General features: G+C 40.3%; 1 non-coding gene across 1 annotated transcript; it reads left to right on the top strand.

Annotated features, from left to right (window-relative positions):
• The first annotated feature begins 7,011 nt into the window (after window positions 1-7,011).
• LOC112503148 lies at window positions 7,012-7,118 on the top strand. The gene has a single exon (XR_003067866.1). It is a non-coding gene; the product is annotated as a small nucleolar RNA R71 (small nucleolar RNA).
• The last annotated feature ends 304 nt before the right edge of the window (window positions 7,119-7,422 follow it).

Genomic DNA, 7,422 nt, shown 5'->3' with positions numbered 1-7,422 from the left:
AGAAGGAAACTTGAAGGTACTGTTCAATATCCCTCAACAACCTTTGTTTGAAGACTCTACCTCTCAGGTAGTGATTACTTCAAACTATCAACTTCATATACCATCAACAACCTACGGTCGACTGGAGCGGGTACCTGATCAACCCGTCTCTTGCGCTCCTACCGACCAGTAAATGTCTTAGCTAAAGGAGTGACTCGACCAGACTAGAGTAAAAATCCCTCTTTGTACCTCTAGTGGTGGTGAGTTTGACTTCTTGTCTGATGTTGAAAGACTCGAGGCATTAAGGGCAGAAGAAGAGCTAGAGCTTCAAAAGAAGCAGACTGAAGACAGCTTGAAGCTGGCCAAGTCACTAGCTGAAAAGGTCCTTCCCAAGAAGAAGTCCAAGAAAAAGGTGAACGTTGTTCAAGGCCAGGATAAACTTCTTTCTATTGCAGAAGCTGACCATGAGAAGAACCTGAAGCTGGCTGAAAATGACAAGCGATGGAGCGAAGCAAAGATGAAAAAGAGAATCAGTCCCCGCCCGATTATCAGCATCAGCATCAGCAGACATTCTAAAGACAGTGGAACGCTGGTCTCAATGCTCATCACCCGGGACAATCTTGATGATGTTACCGAGTACCCTTCCTACCTTGGCCGTTATGGATACAACGAATGGATGGAGATCAGACAAGCCATTCAACGATCCAAGTCGAGACACAAGACACTTATCGAGGACACCATCAGCAAGCTCATTAAAAGGATGTCCAGGTATGTCAAAGTCCCTGACAGGCCATCTCTGAAGAAAGATGGGAAGAAGAAACTCAAGCTATCTGATCCTAATGATGGACATTCCTAAGGAACGAACATGAAACACGGTTCTCCTTAGATAAAATCCTGAAGGGTCATCAGAGTATAGACATTTCTATGCTGAATCTTGACTTGCCAGATAAGGGTCCCTTTACACCCAACTTTGTGCATTTTAAACCTGAGTTAGGAGTTATATTCCTTGACTTTGAAGGTGAAGTCAGATTTTAGAGAATTTCAGAGCTACATCTATGTCCAATGGGTCATCTGGTTTACCTCTTGCTCTGGATAGATGATAGCATGCCTGGAAAAGTCGTAGATCTGAAGATATGAAGGGAATTCCTATGTCAAAGAAACCTTGGTGAAGATGTACCTGGTTACATATATCTAAGTGTCCTAGAATAGTTTCTCTTTGTAACAACAATCCACTTTTCCTTGTAACTTCTTGTACTATGTCTACTTTCAGTGATTGTACTTATAATCTGTAAGCACTAGACATGTATTGTAATACTTGTAATATTTCCAATGATTAATAAAATAAGTATTCCATGTACTTCACTAAAAAAGATCCTTGAAAAAAGTAATAGGGACACAAGTCTATGTGTTCCAGTGTTACTTTTCACATTCACTAACAATCTATAAGTAAGTGAATATGCTTTCAGTTTCTGTTTCCGTACTTGTAATTTTCTTAGATATAACTTAAGGAAAATTCTCAAGCTGAGACTGACTAACTAAAAAAGATCCCAAAATAGTAAAAAGGGACATGTACTTTATATGTAACTTCTCCTTACTTTTATTTAGACAACCTTCTTTATGTTGTCTTGTTATCATCAAATAGGGGGAGATTGTTGATCCTCTTTCTTAGTGATTTGATGATAATCCCTTTTTTTATGCGTTGTATTTATGTTTCTGTCTTTTTAGTTCCAATGATCTTCACTGACTCTGTTCAGTGATCGCTGAAGAACTTGTATTGTAAATCTATCAGAGACAGCGATACTTCAAGAAGACAACACTCACACCAAAGAACCTTCAGCAAACATCGAAGACTGAAACTGAAGATTAGAGACTGGCGAGTACGTGATCTGAAGCAGTATTCAGTGATTACAAGTCTGTCTGTATATGTGTAAAGACTGCTCAAGCTTCAGCGAATGATGAAGAGACCTTCAGGTCATTCCAACATTCAGCGATCAAAGGAAGCTTACTTAGCACGATTGTTGTTGTCTTTTCCTTATGCACACAAAGGACAAAACCATACCCTTATGAAAGTTGGTATGGTACGGAGTCGACTAGTCGACTCTATTATCCACCAACTTTAGGTAAGGATGTTCGCTCATGAATAGTGATTTTTATACTATTCACTGTAGCAAAGAACAAGCTTTCCTCTTAAGGCTTGACAGGCACTCTAACCCTACCATATTGCATTAAATGAACATTTAATGCACTGAGTATAAATAGAAGTGTTTCTTCTTCATGTAGAGTGCACGCAACTCACTCTCTATCCCCTAATTCTTACATCAAGCATTTTCTAGCTTAAGTAAAGGATCTTCTTTACACCATATCTTTTCTTGTATTGCCAAGATTTAGTATGTAACTAAAGATTGTATAGATAGGTTTTTATCACCTTATATTTCCGCAAACAATCTTGTAAAATCTGTATTGATCTTATTTATCAATATATATTCTAAATTTGAAAATATTGTGTTTGTATTCATCCCCCCCTTCTACAAACTGTTTTACTATTCTTGTAGACCCTCAAGGGACCAACAAGGTGCAATCAAATCATAGAAAGTATTGATGGCAGGCGGAGAGTAATAGATCTTTTTGCCTCGAACATGAACTGAGGTAGTGCGGGCGGAAGAGACTGAGGCATAAAACTCTTGAACCCATGTGAGGAAATATGGCTCTCTTACAGTAGTGAAAGTCTCCCATCCCCTTTGGATAACAATGTCATGGATAAAAGAATAGGTCTCAAGACAACTCTTATCAAATCCTCTCTCTCCTAATCCCAAAAAAGTTTTGAACTTCTGAAAATTCCTAGGCTTCTGGCTAGTCTCACTATGGCTGTCCATTTGTCTAGTGCGAGTACGCTTTTCGGGCAGGCTCGGTGCTACCTGATGTGTTTTGGATCTCCTTAGTTGGGACAATGGGATGTCCTCATCAGGAGTTCATTCAGAGTCTTCAGACTCAGCCCGTCTCGTTTTGAAGAACCTCTCAGTAGGGACTAAGTCATAGTCACTAGAGGTGCGGTTGCTATCCTCATTGGACTTTTGTCCAGACATCTTAGGAGAAGGGATGGAAGTGGGCTGGAAGTCCGGAATGGCATCATAGGTAGTGCTCACAAGTGGTGCGGTGTATGTGTTAATGATAGGTGGCATGGGCATAATGGCATTGTACGCATCAAAGATCATGTGGGAAGTAGGGATATAGATGGGGAAAGGGGGTAGTGCATAAAATGGGTTGTTAAACCTATCAAATGCAATGGAGATGAGTGAAGGAGTGTAGTGCTATGAAGTCAAGTCAACCATCCCCAAATCAACCATTGGAGAGTCATTGAACTGGTGGTGTGATGTGTGTGTGTCCATAAGAGTGATAACATATGAAGAAGTGGTGGAATCCGGCCACTCAAGTAAGTGAGTTGGGCCATCCTCTTCCATAAAAAAAGCATTGAGATCAATGCCAAACTGGGAGTCCTCACCAAGCATTTCTTGACTATCATGATGCTCAACATGATCACTTTTGATGGTGTGATCACTTTGAGCACCAATGGTGTGTGTGTGCTCAGAAAGACTTACAATGGGATTTTGGTGGCAAGTATCGAACTCTGTGCTCTTTGTCTTCCCAATAACTTGAGAAATTGACTCTAATGTAGGTGGCACTCCTGAGTGTTGGGCATCATCTTTGATTTCATCCTTGATCTGCATCTTTTTGGCCCTTTCCTTCCTTGGTTTTGGTTTAGGTAGACCCTTGGGAACATATGTCTCTACATCAATTGCATCTCCTTCCTCTTTAGTCATAGGCTTAGTGACGTGATGCTCAATTGATCGAGTGGTTGGACGACGGGCATTTGGTTTTGGTTTAGTGGGAATAGAGGGGGGTGGTGGTGTAGTAGTGTGAGTAGGGGCTGTTTGGATAGGTATAACAGTAGACATGGGGGCTGGTTGAGTCAAAACAGTAGGTTTAGGGACTATTTAGGTAATGACAACATGTAGAGGGGCTGGTTGAGTTAAGGGTACTTGTTGTTGGATGGGTCTAATGGTTCTAAGAGCGGCGGGGCAAGGTAGGATTGATCTTAGCAACCATGAGGGTAAATTGGCTAGATTTGGTGAGGTAGAGGTGGCTGGTTGTGAAGTGGGAGGGATGGATGATTGGGAAGGGTGTAAGAACCCTGGTGGTGACTCAATAGATGTGGCATGGGTTTTTCCACTCTCACTTTCCAATAGCTCAAAAGCAAAGGTGTCTTGCAATATGGTGATCTCACTTTCCTCTCCATGTTTTATCTCCTCAACAAATTCAGTCTTGCTTAAGTCTAACATATATTTAACTCCTTCTTTGTGGCACAAGGACTCAATGACACTCAAGTTAGAACACTCATCTTTTTCATCAGGGTATTTCATGGATTTGAAAACATTAAAAATGACATCCTGATTATTCACTCTCATAGTCAATCTCCTTTCTGAACATCAATCAAAGTCCTACCGGTTGCTAAGAATGGTCTTCCTAGGATGATTGGAATCTCTTTATCAGCCTCAAAATCAAGAATGACAAAGTCAGCGTGAAAAATGAATTTAACCACTTGGACTAATATATCCTCAATTTTTCCTTTTAGGTGAGCTATGGATTTGTCTGCTAACTAAAGGGTAACTGTGGTTGGTCTAGCCTCACCTATGCCTAAGGTATTAAATACTGACAAGGGCATGAGGTTAATATTGGCACCTAAATCACATAAAGCCTTTCCAATTTCCTTCCCACCCATTGAACAGGGAATTGTGAAACTCTCGGGATCTTTGAGTTTAGGGGGAATTTTATTTGAAAGGAGGGTGCTATAACGTTCTGTTAGGGCCACAGTCTCAAATTCGTTCAGTGTTTTCTTCTTGCTCAAAATGTCCTTGAGGAACTTCGCATAACTTGGCATTTTTTCAGTAGCTTCAATCAACAGTGTTAGACTCCAACTTGTGAAAGTATAAGTAAGAAGTGTCTTACTCTAGTCAATAAGCCTTAGTCTATAGAAGCTGTCTGGCTAAGAGCTCTCATGCAGAAGATCAAGGACTAGAGCTCTTACTCAGAGTGAAGGTTCCATTCATACAGAGCCCGTGCTATATCTTCGTGAACACTCAAGCCTTGTGCGTCAAAAAGCATAAGCGCTTGACTTAAAGCAGCAACTCCAAGACCCAGAGCCTCTGGATAGTACATGCAGAGCGTCTGCATATGCAGAGCCTCTGCATAGTACATGCAGAGCATCTGTATGTTCATGCAGAGCTTCTGGCTACCTTCTTCACGGGAAGCGCGCGTGTTAGCCCAGACATTCTTGCAAGCATCTAACAGATTTAAGGCGGCTTGATCAAGTCTACTCCGCTATTCAAGGGAAGTCAAAGACAAGGATGCAGACCAGTCAGCTCAGAGTTCCACGCTTTTTTTATAGCTTAGTTTGTTAGACCTAGGCATATATAAGGAGGCTTCCGCTACGGGTTCAAAGTACCTGAAGGAGTCGACTTACACTATACGCCTATTCTTGTGAGATTACTTTTGTTCTTCAATTGTTCATCTTTTTCAATAAAAGCATTCGGTTATTCAAAGTATTATTCACTGTTTTACATTCATCTTTGAATATTATGTTTAGTCATCTGAAATACATTGCTGTTCTTAATTCCTATTTTACACAAATTGTATTTTTGTTAATTAAGAGTATCTGGGTTCCAACAAACAGGATGTTGATATGTAGCTGTTTGAACACGTCAAGGAACTTTTTGAATTACAACTCCTCTTTCTGATTCCTCAACATTTGTGGAAAAGGTATATAAGGAGGAATAGGGGCTATGACTGGTTTTTTAGAGGACTGACTAGGAGGTTCCTGGATGATGATAGGTTCTTCATGAGAGACAGGTGACTCAACATTCTTGTTACTTTCAGAAGAAGATGTTCCAATATCATTATGAAATGATACCTTCTTTTTGCCTTCATTTGGAAATAACAAGGGGAAGTCTGCTTTCTTAGAAAGTGGTCCTATTTCTGTTGATTTTCCCTTATCTTTCAAGGTGGGTGTGATAATATCTGAACTAGATGTTGTGACATCCATCTCAATTAGGTCCTAGGGTTCAACAGACTTTTTCATAGGTTCACTCTCTATGAGGTTCTTTCCACTCCTTAAAGTCACTACCTTCACATGTTCTTTCATTATTGACTTTGGAATCTCTGTATCACTAGGAAGAGTACCTGCAGGTCTATTTCTTACCTCAAGTGCAAGTTGACTAATATGTGTTTCTAGAGATCTTATGGCAGTATTCTGATGGTTCATGGCTGTGTTGGTTTGGTTTATGAATCCTTTCAGAGTTGCTTCCAAAGAAGTAGAAGATTCGGCTTGTTGGTCAGACTTGTTTTGGAAAGATGAATGATTTGTTTGTTGATGAAAAGTGTTTTGATGATGGTTTGGAGTTTGACCCTAATGTTGGTGTTGAGGTTGATGTGGTTGGAATTGTGGAGTCCCTTGGGGTTTGTTCATTGGTGGGTTTGTTCATTGGTTGGTTTAAAACAGGACTGTGCCATGAAAAATTTGGGTGTTGTCTCCACCCAGGATTGTATGTTTGAGAGAATTGTCCTGGTCTATTTTGATTCCCCACATAATTGACTGATTTGATGTTAGATGGACAATGTTCAAAGGGATGTCCTCCACCACAATACACACATTGTACCGACTCAACAGTTGGAGCATGTGCGGTGGCTATGGATTGTGCTGCTTGACCATTTGTTAAATTTTTAATCAAATTGGTCATCGAAGTCATCTGAGCCATCAATGCTGTAAAAGCATTTATGTCATGAACTCCCGCTGTTTTGCGTGGTACTAGTGCACGTGGATCGGTCCAATGTCCATTATTATTAGAAATCTTTTCAAGGATATCATATCCATCATTATAGGTACTAGCTATGAAAGCTCCTCCTGATTTAGCATCGAGCATTTGTTTTGCAGTGAGATTCAACCCATTGTAAAATGTCTCGAGCTGTATACAGTATGAAATGCCATGGTGAGGGCATTTTCTTAATAGCTCTTTGTACCTTTCCCAAGCATCGGGAACTGCCTCATCGTCCATTTGTTTAAAAAGAAAAATTTCTTTTCTGGACTTAGCATTCCGAGTGGGAGGAAAATATTTTTTTAAAACTTTTCTGCCATGCTTTTCCAAGAATCCACATATCATGGTTGTAAGGAATTGAACCAAGACTTTGCCCTATCCCTTAAAGAAAAAGGAAACAATGTAAGTCTCAGAGCATCGTTAGATACTCCTGGGATAAGGAAAGTGTCAGTTATTTCCATGAATGATTTTAAGTGTGAGTGTGGATCTTCAGATGGCAAACCACTGAACTGACCGTTGGTTTGCAACATATTAAACGTCACTGGTATTAACTCAAAGTGGAGAGCTTCCATTTCTG

The sequence above is a fragment of the Cynara cardunculus genome (genome assembly GCF_001531365.2).
Source record: "Cynara cardunculus var. scolymus isolate 2C chromosome LG 1, CcrdV1, whole genome shotgun sequence".
Lineage (NCBI taxonomy): Eukaryota > Viridiplantae > Streptophyta > Magnoliopsida > Asterales > Asteraceae > Cynara > Cynara cardunculus.
This window is presented reverse-complemented; position numbering and strand designations above follow the sequence as displayed.